This window comes from Bos mutus, chromosome 8 (assembly GCF_027580195.1).
Source record: "Bos mutus isolate GX-2022 chromosome 8, NWIPB_WYAK_1.1, whole genome shotgun sequence".
In the NCBI taxonomy this organism is placed as follows: Eukaryota; Metazoa; Chordata; class Mammalia; order Artiodactyla; family Bovidae; genus Bos; species Bos mutus.
In genome coordinates this window covers 50848717-50867154 of record NC_091624.1, presented here as the reverse complement: position 1 = coordinate 50867154, position 18438 = coordinate 50848717, and the positions used below count along the sequence as shown (strand labels likewise).

The 18438-nt window shown below is 47.2% G+C and overlaps 1 long non-coding RNA gene across 4 annotated transcripts in view; it reads left to right on the top strand.

Annotated features, from left to right (window-relative positions):
• Positions 1 to 18438, top strand: part of LOC102267956 (uncharacterized) — a 46993-nt gene that overhangs the window by 11529 nt on the left and 17026 nt on the right. Inside the window, exons 3-4 of one of the 4 annotated variants that reach the window (XR_011465118.1) lie at positions 2059 to 2127; positions 17771 to 17880. The exons of 1 other annotated variant lie outside the window; for it this stretch is intronic. This is a non-coding gene — a long non-coding RNA (uncharacterized lncRNA). Of the gene's footprint in view, positions 1 to 2058; positions 2128 to 15831; positions 15965 to 17770; positions 17881 to 18438 lie in introns of those variants that run through there. 2 more of the 4 variants (XR_011465120.1, XR_011465119.1) reach the window with 2 other exon arrangements.

Genomic DNA, 18438 nt, shown 5'->3' with positions numbered 1-18438 from the left:
AAATCCTAAAAGATGATGCTGTTAAAGTGCTACACTCAATATGCCAGCAAATTCAGAGAACTCAGCACTGCCTCCATGACTGGAATTGGTCAATTTTCATTCCAATCTGAAAGAAAAGCAATGCCAAAAATGTTCAAACTACCACACAGTTGCACTCATCTCACATGCTAGCAAAGTAATGCTCAAAATTCTCCAAGCTAGGCTTCAACAACAAGTGAACCGAGAACTTCCACATGTTCAAGCTGGATTTAGAAAAGGCAGAGGAACCAGAGATCAAATTGCCAGCATCCTCTGGATCATCGAAAAAGCAAGAGAATTCCAGTAAAACATCTACTTCTGCTTCATTGACTTCGCTAAGTAAAGCCTTTGACTGTGTAGATCATGACAAACTGTGGAAAATTCTTCAAGAGATAGGAATACCAAACCACCTTACCCGCCTCCTGAGAAACCTGTATGCAGGTCAAGAAACAACAGTTAGAACCAGACATGGAACAATGGGCTCATTCCAAATTGGGAAAGGAGTACGTCAAGGCTACATATTGTCACCCTGCTTATTTAACTTATATGCAGAGTACATCATGAGAAATGCCGGGCTGGATGAAGCACAGGTTGGAATCAAGATTGCCGGGAGAAATATCAATAACTTCAGGTATGCAGATGACACTACCCTTATGGCAGAAACCAAGAGAAACTAAAGAACCTCTTGATGAAGATGAAAGAGGAGAGTGAAAAAGCTGGCAGAAACTCAACGTTCTAAAACCTAAGGTCATGGCATCTGGTCCCATCATTTCATGGCAAATGGTTGGGGAAACAATGGAAACAGTGAAAGACTTTATTTTCTTGGGCTCCAAAATCACTGCAGATGGTGACTGAAGCCATGAAATTAAAAGACACTTGCTCCTTAGAAGAAAAGTTATGACCAACCTAGATAGCATGTTAAAAAGCAGAGACATTATTTTGCAAACAAACGTCTGTCTAGTCAAAGCTATGGCTTTTCCAGTAGTCACGTATGGATGTGAGAGTTGGACTATAAAGAAAGCTTAAACACCGAAGAATTGGTGATTTTGAACTGTAGGGTTGGAGAAGACTCCTGAGAGTCCCTTGGACTGCAAAGAAATCAAACCAGTCAATCCAAAAGGAAATCAACCTTGAATATTCATTGGAAGGACTGATGCTGAAGCTGAAGCTCCAGTACTTTGGCCATCTCATGCGAAAAGCTGACTCATTAGAAAAGCCCCTGAAACTGGGAAACATTAAAGGTAGAAGGAGAAGGAGATGACAGAGGACCGGATGGTTGGATAGCATCACTGATTCAATGGACATGAGTTTGAGCAAGCTCCAGGAGATTGTGAAGGCCAGGGGAGCCTGTCATGCTATAGTCATAGCATTGCAGAGTCGACAAGACTGAGTGACTGAACAACAGCAACTGCCCAGGAACCAAGATTAGCTTTCTTGACGGCAACTAGTGACTCATTAAATACTCAACTCAGATCTCTCAGCTGGGGGCTGCTGGCCCCTCAGATATTTGGCTCCAGGGCCATGCTCTGGGCTTACCATGATTGCTGAGAGATGCAGAGTGGACTTCCTCATGTTGCCTCAGCCTCACTCCTGAAGAAATCCCAGCAGGAAACCCACAGCACTTCTCAGCATATGCACACACTCCCACATTTTCTCACTCTTGTACACTCACACACGTACTCCCCCTCATGCATGCATACATCCGCACATGCTCAGATATGCATATCCCCACACATGTGAGCTGACACACACATGCTCACACACATATATACATTTTCACACACTCACATATGCACACACTTGTGTTACATGCACATATTCCCACATTCACAAATACACTTCTATTAAGCATTTCGTTAGTTTGCCTACGAACCCTCAGTGAGGGTTTCAGGGCTGCAGGGAGGTGTCATTTGACACAGTGCATAGTTCCCACTGTCTTGCAGTTCCTTCTCCCCACTTTCACCATCTTTCTCCACCTCTTCACTCCATTTCTCCAGCAGTGCCCCACCCCAGCATCAAATCCTTGTCTCTCTTTTGCAGAAGCTTTCTGCCATGCACCCTGGAGCCAGGGGCAGCCCATACCTCTGTCTGTGGATCTCCACCCCCCAGGTATTGACTTTCCCAGAGTTATTTGAATCGTGTTTCTCTACCTGGTTTCAAATGTTGTTATGACTAGATGGATGGCTTTAACAAAAGACTTTTGTCTAAAACTCTTTGCTTCTCCTTTTAAACTAACACAGTTCCATAACAAACACTGTTTAAAGCCTCTACTAGTGCCTGGCACCATGCCCAGCATTGCCAACAAAGGCAGCACTGCCCCTAAAGGAGCATCCAGTCTAATGGCAAAAACAATTAGTGGCAAGTGAAGGGTGTGATTAATGACATCCCTGGAGGCGGAGGAATGACTTCCCTTCCCTTCTGTTCACCAAATTCCAGGTGAACAGAATCGGGAGGGTCATCTTGGGCAGGAAGGACACATGCACAAAAGTGGTGGAGGGAAGGAGCCTAGCTGATGACCTGTGAGGGTGGAGCTGAGGGTGCAGGAGCAGAGCAAGCAAGCAGAAGCCAGACTGCACCAGGGTGGGCCTGTTGGCTGTGACTCTGTCCTGCCAACGATGGGCCCTGGTCCACTTGTGAAAACCATGATTCGAAAGGGAGCTGGTATTTCCGATGTCTTCCCCAAAACCGTCTGAGCCATATGCCCATCTGCCTGTCACCAAGGCCCTGGAAGTGTTCAGTGTCCAACTGTCGTCCAAGAAACACACACATCAGCGGCAACCCGTGTCTGATTCCTGTCACTGTCATCAGTTTCACCTGTTCTTGAACCTCGTCTAAATGGAATCATCCAATATGGAATCATCATCCAATATGGACTGTCTTATCTTTGGCTTCTTTAGCTCACTGTGTCTGTGAGATTCACCCCTGGGTAGAATCTTTTTTAAAACTTTGTTTCCAACATTGAGGGTTGGGGTGTGAAACTTGAAGGAGCCCAGACTTAACGGTTTTCTAATCACCCCACCACAGAAGCAGGGCTCTCATGAAAATTAGCTTTTATCCTCTTCTTTTAAAAGCTTACACAGAACATAAGCCTCAAGGACCACGATGTATAGCGAGCTGCCCCAGCCATACTGAGCAGCAAGAGTCTCACTACGGTCCACGACTTAAGAGACTCTATTAAATTCAGGGTGGATTTTCTATGCCCAGTGGTTTTCCATTTTTGTCTTTTAATTTTTGCTCTAAGGACTTAATTTTAACAAAAGAGCCAAATTACCACCATGCTTTTAAATGAACTTGTTTAGGAAAGTTAAAAACAGGCTTTAGAATATGGAGCTTTAATTAACTCTGGAAGATGGTAATTAAACAGCCCCTGTGCCCTGTCTCATGCTTTTCAAAAGCAAAGAAGAGAGACCAGCAACTGGAGGTTGGCAAAACACTGAGCCACCTAAAGAGCTTTAAAGCTTCTCGTATCTTGGCTGTACCCTCAGACCAGCGACATGGGAATCTGTTGGGTTGGGACCTAGACACCAGAATAGTTTTCTAAGCTCTCAGATTCCCATGTGCGTCAGAAGTTGAGAATCTCTACTTTAGGCTGATAGACAGCTGTGAACAGTGATGGGGTGAGAGACAAAAAAGGGGAACGGGTGAGGCTGAGAGACAAGGAGAGGGCGTCACACAAAAGTACATCTCAGCGTAGGAGGGAACCAAGGGAACCTCAGCCAAGCCACAAGGCACCAGAGGACATTTCCAGCCTCTCAGGAAGAATTCTGTTATGGGGTGAACTGTGTTCTCCCAGATATTGAAGCCCTACTCCTAGTACTTCAGAATGGGACTCTAACTGCCTTTAAAAAGGTAATAAGGTTAAAATGAGGCCACTAGGATGGTCCTTATAAAAAGAGGAAATTAGGGGAGGCAAAATACCAGAGCCACATGCATGGAGGGATGACCCTGTGAAGAGGCAGCGAGAGAGCCACCATCTATAAGCCAAGGAAAGAAGCCTCAGAAGAATCCAACCCTGCCAGCACCCTGATCTTGGCCTTCCATCCTCCAGAACTGTGAGAAAATGAATTTCTGTTGTTTTAAGCCACCCAGTCTGTGGCATTTTGTTATGGCAGCTCAAACAGACTAACATATTCCATGTCAGTTCTTTGGCCATATGTATAAAGAGTTTTACAAGGGTTATTCTCTGGCCCAATGTCTCCACTTCTAGGACTCTACCCTATACATTAATTAGGATTGACCTTAAAAAATTATCAGCTAAGATGGCCATAGAATATTCTTTATAGTTGTAGTTATTGGCAATGTTTGATAGAGGGTGAGTGAAGGAATAAATGATAGCAATCAGTTCAACTGAGCAAGAAGTTATTAAGTTACCGAGATTTTTTAAGTTGTATATTCAGCATGATCTCTCACCTATGTGAAAACTAATTGATCTTAATCTTGATCAAGGATCTCATCCTGAGATCTCTTAACCCATCCCAGGATGCTGGCTGTGTGTCTACTTTCTTTGGCCTCCAGCAAGTAAGTTACCTACAGGTAGCACCCCCTCCTCACCACACATGGACCCACAGGGAGTCTTCTAGCTTTCTAGCTTGTACCTCTCTATCCCAAACCCATACACAGGTGTGTACATATGAGAAATGTATTGAGCTGTAACTGCACTTTAAATTATGCATCAATTTTTAAAAGTATTTTGAAATGCAAATGGAAAAATGCTAGAATTTAATAGATACATACACAGGTGACTGATGCAGAGTCTGTGGATCTGGGAAAGGCAGGAACAGGAGGCTCAGTTTCTCTTAAGTTGGAAATGTGGAAAAAAGGGAAGGTTCTGCTGAGAGGTGGCTCCTGAACTAAGACTTACAGGCTCAAAGAATGAATAGTGGAGATTGAATGTCTCATATATTCTCGTTCACAGGTTCAGAGGCCAGTGGGGATGCGTTCAAGTGGGAAGGTGGGGCTGGGAAAGGATGAGGGATGTGACAAGTCGCCAGAGGGAGTGGTCTGTTGTGCTGATTCCAGGAAGGATCTTAGCATGGCAGGTCAAGTGATCTGCTTTGTCAGTGATCTCGGCTGGAGGGGGGGGGGGGTGGGGACTGGGCAGCTGTCCCAGCTGTGGGGTACAGGGAAGAGTTGGGGGATGTGGAGGTGGAGGAAAGGGTCTAGATGATGTGGCTGAGCCCCCAAGTAACTGTACTTTGGGATACAAATGAGTGGGCCCAGGCTGGAGGGCTAGGCTTTGTAGTTCTGTGAGTGTGAAGGGGAGCAGGGAACTGATTGGGAACTTAAATTTTGGGGACCAAAGAATATAGACAGAAGGATGGGGCGAGAAGATCTCAGGAAAAGGTCTTGGGTTGTGGCCTTGAACCCAGACTGGGTCAGGCTCTTGGCTGTTTTTTCCTTGTTTGGGGTTTGTTTTTTTAAAATATTTATTTATTTTTGGCTGTACTGGGTCTTGCTACACATAGGCTTTCTCATCGCAGCAAGCAGGGGCTACTCTTTAGTTGCAGTACATGGGCTTGTCCTTGTGGTGGCTTCTCTTGTTGCAGAGCATGGGCTCTAGGCACAGGTTCAATTGTTGTGGCTTGTGGGCTCAGTAGTTAAGGCACACAAGCTTAGTTACCCCATGGCATGTAGAATCTTCCCGACCAGGGATCAAACCCATGTCCCCTGCATTGACAGGCAGATTCTTAACCACTTAATCACCAAAGCAGTCCCTCTTCCTCATTTTATTTTGTAATGACCTTTTTGTCCCCTCAACCCTTACCTCAATTTATAGAGGATAACACTAAGGCCCAGGAAAGGGTAGAGAGTTGACAAGGAAGGGGCATGCGGGTGGGTTAGGCAATGTGAACCAAGCATGTAAGGGACCTGCTGGTGTCCTGGCCTTGGCCTGGTGCCAGCAAGCCCACTCAAGCTCACTTCAGAGCAGCCTGGTCCAGGAGGACCTCAGAAGAAACCCTGCCTCTGTCGCCTAGTGAGGCTCTGAGCCAGTCATTTCAGGACTGTGAAACAAATATGATGCAGAAATGTGCCTGGCCTATCTGTACAAGTTAGCAGCAGTTCCTTCTGAATTTCTGTTGGGTATTTTGCTTGGGTTTTTTGTTTTTGTATTTGTTTTAATTATCCAGATTAGCATTAGGTGAATTCCCATGATTAAAGGGTCCCCATTTTGTAAGACCAGCTGTCAAAGTGGAAGTAAGACATGCTAGGTTTGCTCACCAGCCAGTGTTTAGTGGACAGAGGACAGTGGGACCCCTCCAAACCCCACTCTCCACCTTGTCATGAATTAGTATCACCTCACCATGTAAACAACACGGACTTTGTAAATACAACTCTTTCCTTAATGTTTTAGTACAACATTTGCTCTTGTAATGAGTTGAAACCCCAGTAACACTATTCCACTGCAAACTAACCCTCTTTTCCCAGCAAGGCCACTCCCGGTTTCTGGTGCTGGAGGGACTGGAGGGGCAGGTTTGGGATTGCTGGGTTGGGAGCTCTGGAAGGAAGACAGAAAAAAGAGATTGCCATAAGTGAAGACCTACCTGGGTCTGTGCATATGCTCACAATTGTTTGATGAGGGTCTGCACCACAGAGGGGCCACCTCATCTCCCTCTAGGCCTTTACTTCTGCCATTCCTTCCTCCCGGCATCCCTTTCTCCCACCTCTCTGTCCAGCAAAATCCTACCACATCCAGGGCTGGCTCAGTGAAGCTGGGCTAGACAAGCAGGCAGCAGAGAGCTCAGGCTTCAGGGTGGGAAGACCTCTCAGGATGGCTGTGAAGATCTCACTCTCACAGCCACCATCAGGGCCACCTTGCTTCAACACCAGTAGCTCGTCCTCTGTGATCTCCCAGCACTTACACATTTGTAAGCTTTGTTTCTGCCAGTGAAGAAGACATGGGTTCAGTCCCGGGATCTGGAAGATCCCCTGGAGGAGGAAATGTCAACCCACTCCAGTATTCTTGCCTGGGAAATCCCATGGACAGAGGAGCTTGGCAGGCTGCAAGCCATGAGGTCACAAAGAGTCAGTCACGACTCAGCAACTAAACGACAACAACAATGTTTTGTTTCAGAAAAATAAGCACTGAAGTTGTAGGACTGAATACATTCTAATATCCATTTTTTGAAAAAAGTGAAAATAAAACTACTGTTTATGTAGACATGAATATAGAACATTTGGGAATGTATGAATATATATAAAGAGATATGTCTTTTTAAGTACACTTTCAATTTTTTTTATTTTTTTATCTTTGGCTGTGCTGGGTCTTGCTGTGCATGAGTTTTCTCTAGTTGCAGCGATCGGAGGCTACTCTCTAGTTCTGGTACACGGGCTGCTCATGGCAGTGGCTTATCTAGTTGTGGAGCACGGGCTCTAGAGTATGCAGGCTTCAGTAGTTGTAGCACAGGGGCTTAGTTGCCCTGAGGCATGTGGGATCTTCCCCAACTAGGGATCAAACCCATGTCTCCTGCATTGGCAGATGAATTCTTAACCACTGGGCCACCAGGGAAGTCCAGAAATATGTCTTTATATATTCATAGAAAGAAATCTAAAGGATATATATTTCTAAACTATTTATCTTGCTTATTTCTAGGAAGTAGGTTTGATTTCATATGAAGTATTATTTGAATTTATTACGAGCATGTATTAGGTTTTTAAGCCTTTAACCAGTGTTTCTGAAGAAGAGACGTTTCCTGGGTTTGCTGTGTCTTTTCCCTTGGCTGAATTTGCCTCTATCCCCAACATGCCAGTCAAGGCCAGGGCACAGTGCAAAGTGGGCAAGTGTTTGTTAAGTGAATCATGGACAGTGCAAGGGGAGAGTGCACCCCCCTTGAGACAGGGACATGATGTTATTGCATCACAGTGCTGGAAGAGCACTCATGAGTCCTCAGGAAATATTTGTTGAATGAGTGAATGAATGAACAAGAATCCAGTCTGAGTGATCATAAATTCTGAGTTTATATTTCTGAATCAAAGGAGTTTTTCCTTATTTTTATTTACTTATTTGGCTGTGCTGCATCTTAGTGGCGGCATCAGGATCTTTAGTTGTGGCATGTAAACTCTTAGTTGTGGCATGTGGGATCTAGCTCCCTGACCAGGAATCCAAGCAGGCCCCCTGCATTGGGACCATGGGGTCTTAGCCACTAGACCACCAAGGAAGACACTGGGCAAAAGATAGTAATTAAAAAATTAATACAGTGCTGTAGTAAAAAAGGGAATCTACTTCAATATAACAACAGATGGTTGCCTAAATAAATTTTATATGCTCCCTTAATGAAGTCAACTGCATTCATAATAGTTTGGGGAATTTCTAACAGGATGAAAAAGGCTGAGAATCTAACAGTTTTTTTAAAAGCATGACACAAAATGATGTGACTGGACCACCAAGGAAAGAATTAATGATTTTGTAATATATTAATATTAGAAACCAAAGAGACAATGAAAGAAGGTACCAACTGAAGAGGTCTTAGAAATGTGTTATCAACAGGTGTAACATTTTTTTCATTATAAAGTAACAGAATTATACTTCAGAAATTTGAAAAAGAAAGAAGAAAAGGGTATGCTCACACCACGCTAACATAACCACTCTGTGTTTTCAGCACTTCCTTCAGGCTGTGTGAATGTGTGCACACTTACCGAATCTACATGTTACCTAGTGGACTGTGCTCACTGTTTTCTGTCATGCTTTTAAAAAACTGCTGTTATATCCTCAGCTTTTTTCATCCTGTTAGAAATTCCCCAAACTATTATGAGTGCAGTTGACTTCATTAAGGGAGCATATATAATTTATTCTGGCAACCATCTGTTGTTATATTAAAGTAGAGTCCCTTTTTTATTACAGCACTGTATTAATTTTTTAATTACTAGCTTTTGCCTAGTGTCTTATAATTTTACTCTGGGGTGTCATTCAAAGATGGTTCAGCACCTTAGATCCATGTCTCTGGAAGCAAAGGAGAGCTGGGCCATCTCAAAGTGAATGTGAAAGTCGCTCAGTCATGTCCGACTCTTTGTGACCCCATGGACTATACAGTCCGTGGAATTCTTCAGGCCAGAATACTGGAGTGGGTAGCCTTTCCCTTCTCTAGGGGATCTTCCCAACCCAGGAGTCAAACCCAGGTCTCCCACATTGTAGGCAGATTCTTTACCAGCTGAGCCATAGAGGAAGCCCAAGAATCTCCAGTGGATCTTCCTGACCCAGGAATCGAACCAGGGTCTCCTGCATTACAGGTGGATTCTTTACAACTGAGCTATCAGGTCTCAAAGTGGCCGGGCCACACATTCTTAGTTTACCAGTCCACGCTAGATAAAGAGCTTCTATCAGAGTCAATCACTGCTTCCTTCCTGGAGAAAGTCTTGCTACGAAGAAAAGTCAGCTGAACTAAACAGTGAGCCTGGTGTCACAGTGATATACATTCTGGTGCAAACTCTTTACTCCTTCTTGGACATTTAACCAAGAATTCAGACCAGTGCTGGTCTGAGGTCACATCTTGAATAGTACTTGTCTAGACAGCTTCACTGAGCACGAGTGGATTCTATGGGAAATCCACCCTCTGGGTGGATTCGTGCTTGTGTTTGGAAGGAGAGTAATAACCTCCCTGCCCCCAAGCCGGAGTTACGCCATGGCCTTCCTGGGCAGCCACACACAAGGGTACCCTGTCCCGCAGCTGCTGCTCCCACGCTCTTGGGAATTTGCGTCGTGTTCCTGCAGGGTACACTGGTACACACAGGTCACCTGCACACTGCCACACACATGTGTGCACAGCCAGGGCTGCCGCTGGAAGAGAGAAGAGCCAGGGAATCTCAGTCTGAAGGGCCTCCATGACAGCTGTGCTGTTGACGCATTTCATAGGACCCTTAGGCTAGCCTTAAGGACAGAACATTTTCAATTGAGTTTTAATTATTCTCAGAAAAAGAAAAGGAAGAATTTTTAGGATTTTAAGCTGAAAAGTGACGTAGTCAGGTTTGCATTGTAGAAGGAGCAACTGTTCTGTGCAGAATAGACTAGAGGGGGTGAGACCAGAAGTGAGGATTCTAGCAGGAAGGTGAGAACTAGACTGGTAGGCTTCCCCCTCCTTCTCCCAGGCTCTGGCCACAGCTTCATCACCGCAGGAGTGTACTCTAATAGTCCTGAACTGCGGGCTTGGTCTGTGACTTCTTCTGGTCAATGGATGGAATGGGGCAGGAGTGAATGGATACCGGTTCTGAGACTTGACCTTAATTAAGAGACTTCAAATGTTTCTACCTGCTCATCACCAGGAGAAGGATGTGCCCAGCTAGCCTGTGATCCTGAAGGATAAGAGACATGCATGCAGCACACCCACCCCTCCTGCTTGTGGATTCACGGGTCAGTCCAGCGGAGGTCAGTGGAGGCACAGAGCCGTGAGAAAGAACTACCTGTTACTGTAGGCCACAGAGGTTCATGGCTGTGTGTTAGGCAGCAGTGCTGCAGCAGCAATAACTGATACAGCGAGGATGGGAGGATGTGAACAAAGCCAGGGAGTGCCTAGGCAAGCAGATGGAGTCGGTGGTCAGCAGGGCGTGTGGGTGAGACTGATGGAGCATCTCTGAGGGCTTGGAGATTGGGCTCAGGTTTCCGGGCAGTTGGAGGTGCAGTCCCTGTGCTGGAGGGCATGGGGAAGAAGGACAGAAGTGACCTCCTGCATTAGACTTAGGTCAGCAACTCTCTCTCCTTGCCGCATCTCTATTTCTTTGTTTCCGAAGGAGTCTGGGGCCTGTCTGTGAGGAAAACCCCTTGGGGGCTAAACCACTGAGTGGGATCACCTGCATCCCTGCCACCACACTCAGTGATACTCTGTCTCTGTCAGAACCCCTCCTCTACTACAGACTCATTGGAACAAGCCCTGACTTGGACAGGGGGTGAATTAGTCTTCCCAGCCATGGGAGCCACTCAAGGGAGGCCCTGAGATTTCCCAAGGTTTCCTGCTGAGAATGCAGTCTGTTCTCATTACTTTCATTTTCTTAAAATACCTGCCTTTGCATCAGTGAAACTGCCCAAAATGTTCACTTCTTTATTTCCAGAGAGACAAGTGGAGCTCAGTTTTCACTGGATAATTATTTTCAGTTAAGTGATAACAATCCTGTTTTGTGCAAAAATAATCTTGTCCAAAGACCAAATGGTTTATCCCACCCAAGAAACAAGGAGGCAATGGCAGGGAGACCCATCAGCATGTTTTCCATGAGGTGGAGGGGTGTCCCTCCTGGGGCACCTCTCACCTCGTGGGCCACGTGGCACCAGTGGCCTGGTCTGCCTGCTGATTCCCTGCACCGCAGCTGCCTTTTTCTGCCTTGAACTGAAAAGGAAGTACCTCTTGACAACTGCCAGGTACTGGAAAAGCAACTGGTGCTGAGAAGGGCCCTGAACAGAGGCAGGAGACCTGAGTTCCAGACTAGCTATGTATCCCCATGTAAGCCTTCCTGACTCCCGAGGACACATGTGCCTTGGAGTACTCTTGAATGGTCCGGTCACCCTGCTGACCTCAGCCACTGCCCAGTCAGGCCTTGATATCAGGTTTGAAGAAGCCATGATGCTGTTCACTTGGCTGTAAAGGCAGCACACCAGCCAGACCCATCCCTTGCCACACCTTCTGATACCCCGTGTTGTGTGTACAAGTTATTTCGAGTCGCTTTTCTTGCTTACCACTCTTTGGTCCATCTCTCAGAGGTCTTCACAGAGTCACGTGGGCCTGCAAGTCTCCTTACTTTATGGTGACGTCATACTCCCGCTTCAGACTAGAACTCTCCACTTCCGCTTTCAGTTCTTCTCTACTGCTGTGATTCTGGGTAAAACCCCTCTCTACCGATTCAGCTGCCTAGAACATCTCCCACCAATGTCTTCCTTCTTCCTAATGCTATGTTTTCATTATGAATCAAAAGTAGATGCAGTTATAATTGTGCACTGAGAAAGACTCTTAAGTTCATATGTTCTTTATTGAACATGATCAGATTTATCAAGAACAGCAAAATACACAGTCCAGAAACCTTTTCCCCTCAGTGAGGCAGATCAGCTGAGCTCCAGCTCTGTGCAGGTGGTGGTAGAGCCCTGTGGGCCCTACTGGCCTCCTGACCTTCACTCCCCACCCCACATCCTCCCTAGGGGACCTCAGGGAGGCCTGGGGAACAATTTGGGAGAAATATGAGGAAGCCACAACAACACGTGCAAGCCTATTTTTAAACAATCAACTCTGCCCTTGAGGAAAGAGATCAGTGTTTGTGCAGGATGGGGTAGGGGGTGGATAATGTGGTTGATACATTAAGTAATGTGAATTATGTGGAAAGATGTTTATAAATATTTGTGTGAAAAGAGTACATATTGCTAAGTGAAAATGAAAATCTGACAATACATATGATCCCATTATTGGGGTAAAAAAGAAAAACTGCCTTCCTGCCCACCCTCCTATTGTAACTTACATAGAAAGAAACGAGGATTAAGGTGATCCAAACAAAAAGCTCATGTGAATTTTTGTGTCCAGTATTTCCAATATTTGATACTTCAGGAAAGATGATACAAGAAACCAAAGGGGAAAAAAAACCCTCCAAAGCTCTTGTTGTTGTTCAGTCGCTCAGTTCTGTCCACCTCTTTGCAACCCCATGGAGTGCAGCATTCCAGTCTTTCCTGTCCTTCACTGTCTCCTGGAGCTTGCTCAAACTCATGTCCACTGAGTTAGTGATGCTATCCAACTTGCTAAGCATCTTGTCCTCTGTCACCCTCTTCTCTTGCTGTCAATCTTTCCCAGCATCAGAGTCTTTTCCAGTGAGTCGGCTCTTCGCATCAGGTGGCCGAAGTATTGGAGCTCTAGGTCTATAAAATTCACCACCCACCCTGAAAGCCTGAAATTCAGGAGGCCTTTGGACATCAACTTCATGCCATCAGCAGTAGATCAAAGGAATACTGATCAGAAAAGCCAGCTTTTTCCTCCTCCATCCTCCCCTAAGACTAGCTAAAGTTCTCCCAGGCTGGTGGAGGAAGATGAATGGAGGGTAATCATGAAAATGTAATGCTGGAGGGCTTCTGAGAAGGGGCCAAGTCCCTGATCCCTCACTCAGAGACTTGGCCTGGAAGTGGGGGTGATAATAGCCCCTCATGCCAGGGATCTGAGAGCAGAGAGGACTGCAGCCTTGCTGCACTGCTGGGTTTAGACACCAACCTAGAATGGTGTCTGGGTAGGTGGGACAGCGGGAGAGGCTGACGGGAGAGCCAAAGACTTCCAGTATGCCTCGGAGGGTACCAGGCTCTTTGCCAGGCCCCACAGCAGGCACTGCTGTCCCTCTGCTTTTCCAGCCCTGGCCGGCACTCCTCAGAGCTCAGACAGTCCTGCCACTGGGTGGCCAGGTTGGGGACAGCAGTAGGGCTCCATGCTGGAGACTCCTGTATATTCACTGGTGTACAGTTCTCCTACCACCCTGGTCACTGACAGATGAGGAAACAGAGGCTCAGAGTGGTTACATGGTTTGTCCAGGTCACAGAGTGGAATTCAGACCATGGTCTAACTTCTTGTCAGTTTCAACTGACTTCAGCCCCACATTCTCTTCTCAACTAAGTGGAGACAAAAAGATCAAAAGTGACGGTGCCAGGGCCCCCAAACCAGACTGGACAGGAATTGGGAGAGAAGACACTGTGGAGCCACCATATCTCTTCGGTATAGTTTGCTGTATTCAAATTAGATGGTGCAATCTCCATGAATAAAATTACCATCCCCAAATGGATCACACCCAATTTAAATATATAAGAGACCATTAATGGCCAGGCTGTCTGTTAGAATTTTGCACCAGCATCATTTGTGGTGTGGTTTTGCTGATACACAAGGGGCACGATGGATATCACGAGCATGAGGCACACTTGGCCTCCCGGCTGGCTGGGTGCTGAGGGCCAGAGTCATCAAAGAAGCTCTGACCCACTCTCCTGAGGGCTGGAGAGCTTCCCTCTGTCCGAGAACATTAGATACCCTTCCCTGGCCCCAGCCATCCTCCCCATTACCCAGCTGAGTGACCTTGACAAACACTGCTGATGGGTTTCCCTGAGCTAACCCTGAGGAGTTCAGCAAGCAGGAAGTTTATGGAGGAGGTTCCCTGATCAATGCCTGAGGACGGACAGGGAGGAAGTAGCCATAGGCAAAGAGAAGATTCTAGCTGCTAGACAGGCTCAGTAAGGAGAGGAGACCCCTGAAGTGGAATGTCAGTGGTGTTCGGAGTTACACAGAGCAAGCCGGCCAGGCCTCAGTGGCCCCACATAGGTTAGTCATAGATAACGGGCTGCCTGGGAAGGGAAGTGACGTTGGCCAGTCACTTGGAAGTCACTTGGAAGTGACCTGAGACCAGGCAGCTGGGCCTCCATGGAAGAGGGTCTTGGCAGGCAGCAATGACTGATGCTCTCTGGTGTTGCATCCCGTCTGTCCAGTGGGGGTAATCCTGACCCTGCCTCATGGCCCCAGGGCAGAAAGAGATAATGTATGCGAACCTAAGCTCAGGCCCGCATACAGTGAGGGCTCAAAACATGTTGGTCAACATGTCTCTGTCCTGACTCAAAGTCCAGGATGACCTGCACTTTGCTCCCTTGGCTTCGTTCTCCTTCCCCAGCATCCAAAAAGCGTCCAGCCACTCTTGCACGCCTCTACTGACAGACAGATCACTGGTTCCCAAGTCAGCCCAAGTCACTGTGAACACCTTTTTTTATCGTTTATTGTGGTATATATACATAACATAAAATATACCATTTTAACCCATTTTTAAGTGCACAGTTTAGTGTCATTGAGTATTAATATATCCGTAATGTTGTGTCACCATCACCACCATCCGTCTCCAGAACTTTTTTATCTTCCCAAACTGACTCTCTAGACCCATTAATACTAACTCCCAATCTCCCCTCCCCCAGCCCCCGGCAGCCATCATTCTGCTTTCTGTCTCAGTTCCTTTGACTACTCTGGATATAGTATAGAAGTGGAATCATACCTGCAGTGTTTGTTCTTTTGTGCCTGGCTTATTTCACTCAGCATAATGTCTTCAAGGTTCATCGTGTTGTAACCTGTGCCAGCATGGCATTCCTTTTTGTGACTGATTAATATCCCATTGTGTGTATATACTGCATTTTATTTATCCATTTATCTGTTGATAGCCACTTGGGTTGTCTGCACCTTTTGGCCATTGTGAATAATGCTGCAGCAAACATGAGTGTGCAAATATCTCTGCAAGTCCTTACTTTGCATTCTTTGGAGGATATACCTAGAAGGGGGATTGCTGGCTTATGTGGTAATTCTATGCTTAAGTGTTTGAGGAAGCACCATACTGTTTCCCACAGCACCTGCACCTGTTGGGTGGCTCTGAAAAAACTGTCTTGCATGCACTGGACTCCGCATGCCCATGGCTTCCCTCACTGGCTTTGCCCTCAAGGCCATGTCCCTTAGCTGCCTGCTGAGCCTTGATGGCAGCCTGAGAGCCTGCTGGGCTCTCTCTGCTCTGGGCAGGTCTCCCTGGGGCCCCAGGTCCCTGAAGTTGGCTCCCCTGGTACACATGCCTCCCAGGGCTCCTCTCCAACCATTCTTTGTACAGAGCACATTCTCTAGAGAAATTCCCCAAGGCTGGGGATATCCAGGCCGCCCTGTTGTGGGGAGAGGGGGCCTCAGAGTTGGGAATGAGCGGGCGGTCGTGTGTGGAATGCAATCCAGGCCCATACCTCAGCCTGCCCCACCCACCAGCTGGTTCTCTGCCCCTCACCTGCTCCTTACCCTCACTCCCCTCCAGCCGCATGAGCCTTTCATCTGCCCTCTTCCCAGCTCAGAGCTCCCCTCATTCTCACCACACAGATTTCAACTCAGAAGTCAACTTCTGAAGGAGACCCTCACTGACTACCTGGCATGAAGTCCCCCACTTGCTTGCTTTCTATCACCTTTCCGGCTTGACTTCCTTCACTGCACTCACTGCTGTCTACCAGCAGGTAAGCAAGCCCATGGGTCTGGAGCTCCTCTGGTCCCTGGCTCTGTCCTGATGCCCAGAAGGTGCCTGGCATCGAGGAGACACTCAGTGGCCAAGTATGAAGGCCAAGAACCACTGTCTCCCCCACTCTCTCCTCCTGGCTGGGGAGTCAGGGACCTGAGGCAAGGACCCACCCCCAGGGTCTCACTCTCATCAGCAGTGACCTGGGTACCTGGCCTCAACCATCCCTATAGCCTCTCCCTGTGTTTCCTAGTCTCCTAAGTTCATTAACCCCACTAACAAAACAAAAATCTCTAAACAGAAGTATAAATGTAACCTGGGAAATTCTGAAGGCATTTTATACATTTAAAGAGGTAACATAGGTTTAAAATTGAAATTTTACTCTGCTCTATTTCCTAGATGAGACTGAAAGCTCTTGACAGTAATACGGCTTTAAAATATCTAACCTCAGTTTCTGAAGGGATGAAGACTGTGTCTTCACCCTCCATTTCTAAAGACTCCTGATTTCCCTGTCCTGAGACATTTTCCATTTCTCTGTCCTGGACCTATATGAAGTCCACCCAGTGAGAGATTGTGCATGTGTTGGGTGTGTGGTGAGAGGAGTTATGTCATCACCACCAACAGGACTTCCCTGGTGGCCCAATGGTTAAGACTGCGCACTCCCAGTGCAGTGGGCATGGGTTCAGTCCCTAGATGGGGAAGAGCCTGCCTGCCACATGGTACAACCGAAACACAATAAAACAACAGCAACAAATAAACCGAATCCCTGCCCCCCCCCCACTTCAGTGGGGAAATGGGTGGTGACCACCACTCCTCCGGTTGTACTAAACCTCTCTAGGCAGCTGCTCCAGACATTGAACTACATGAGTTTTTGCTCAGGGCCCTTTCAATGTCTGTGGGGTGGTATCATGGTGGCTCTTCTACTACCGAGTGGTGAAGCCAGCCCAGATCCAGGGCAGCACCGCACTCATAGGACACTCACGGAGGAACTCTACAGCAGGCCAGGCCCGCAGGGCGGGGTGGGGTTGGGGGTTGAGGGGGGGCTTTGAGGGGGCAGGGCATGCACAGGCCCTTACTCTGCTAGCCAGGAAGTACAGACTCAGCCCAGAAGGGAATCCTCACACAGGCTTGCCTCACCCTGGCCCAGCCCAGTCCCCAACGTTGCCAGAGGCTGGGTGACTGGTGGGAAGAACACTGGATGCAGCTCAAGACCTATGAGTCCCAACTCTGTCTCTGCCACCAAATGTGGACCAGGCACGCCTTGACTCTCCCCATTTAGGAACCAAAAGGGTTAGAATGGATCATTTCCAAACTTCTCTCGCTGTGTGATTTCTCCTTTGTTCCTGCCCTTGTTGCAGTCCCTGAAGTGGGGCTGGGTGAAGCCAAGATGCCCGGGTGACTCTGTCCTCACTGAGCCCAAAGTGTGGACACAGAACTGAAATACGAGCGTGAACTCTGCTCGGTGGGAAGGAGACTTGAGTGTGGTCCAGGGAGGTGTTCTAGAAGCTCTGAATGAAGAGTCTGCAGTGGGGAGACCAGAGCTGATTCCTGGAGGAGCAGGACTGGAGCTGCACCTGCAGCATTTGGGGATGTGCATGCGCTGAGGTGGACGGGGGGCGGGTAAGGGGGAAGCATCATAGAGGAGGATGGGTGGGAGACGTGGCCAGGCCAGCAGGGGGTCCAGAAGGAGAGCACGTGAGAAAATTTCTTGGTGTCCCAGTACTGTGGAGCAGGGAAAAAAGGGTTTCGAGGTTTGCTAATTTGGGGGTCAAAGTCTAAACAAAGGATTTCTTTTTGCTTGTGACAGTAGCTTGTCTCTGGCCACAAGAGGGTCTTATTCTGGTGACAGCATGAATGATTAGGACTCCTCCAAAGAAGTTCTTGGGTCTGTTGCCACCTCCAGCGTAAGAGTCCCAGGTGAGGCCAACCTGCACTGTATTTCATAAAAAGGCATTTTTGTAAATGTTACATAAGACCATCACAGAAACTTTGGAAAAGGGGAAAAGTAAAATTACCCCCAGGCATCCATTAATATCGCCCCTGAGAGGTTGGGTGTGTTTCCATCCAGTATTTTCCATAAGCATGGGTGTCCATGGGCTACTGCTGTACGTCTTATGTCCATATCACGTGTATTTTTATTTTTTTAATTAAAAAAAATTTGACCATGCCACTCAGCATGTGGGATCTTAGTTCCCCAACCAGGGATTGAACCCATGCCCCCTATAGTGGAAGTGTAGTTTCAAGCACTGGATCACCAGGGAATTTCCCTTGCATATATTTTTAAATACATAAGAAATGCACAAGGCACATGTGCATCATTCTTCCTGCCCTGCAGTGGCCCACCTTTAAGAAACAATGCTGTATATAAAGCAGAGGAGGCAGTGAGAGAGGTGCCGGCTGGCATGTGCCAGAATGATGTTAGATGTGTGTCTCTAGGCCAGGCAGCCATCACAAGGCTGCATGTGATTGCTGGTT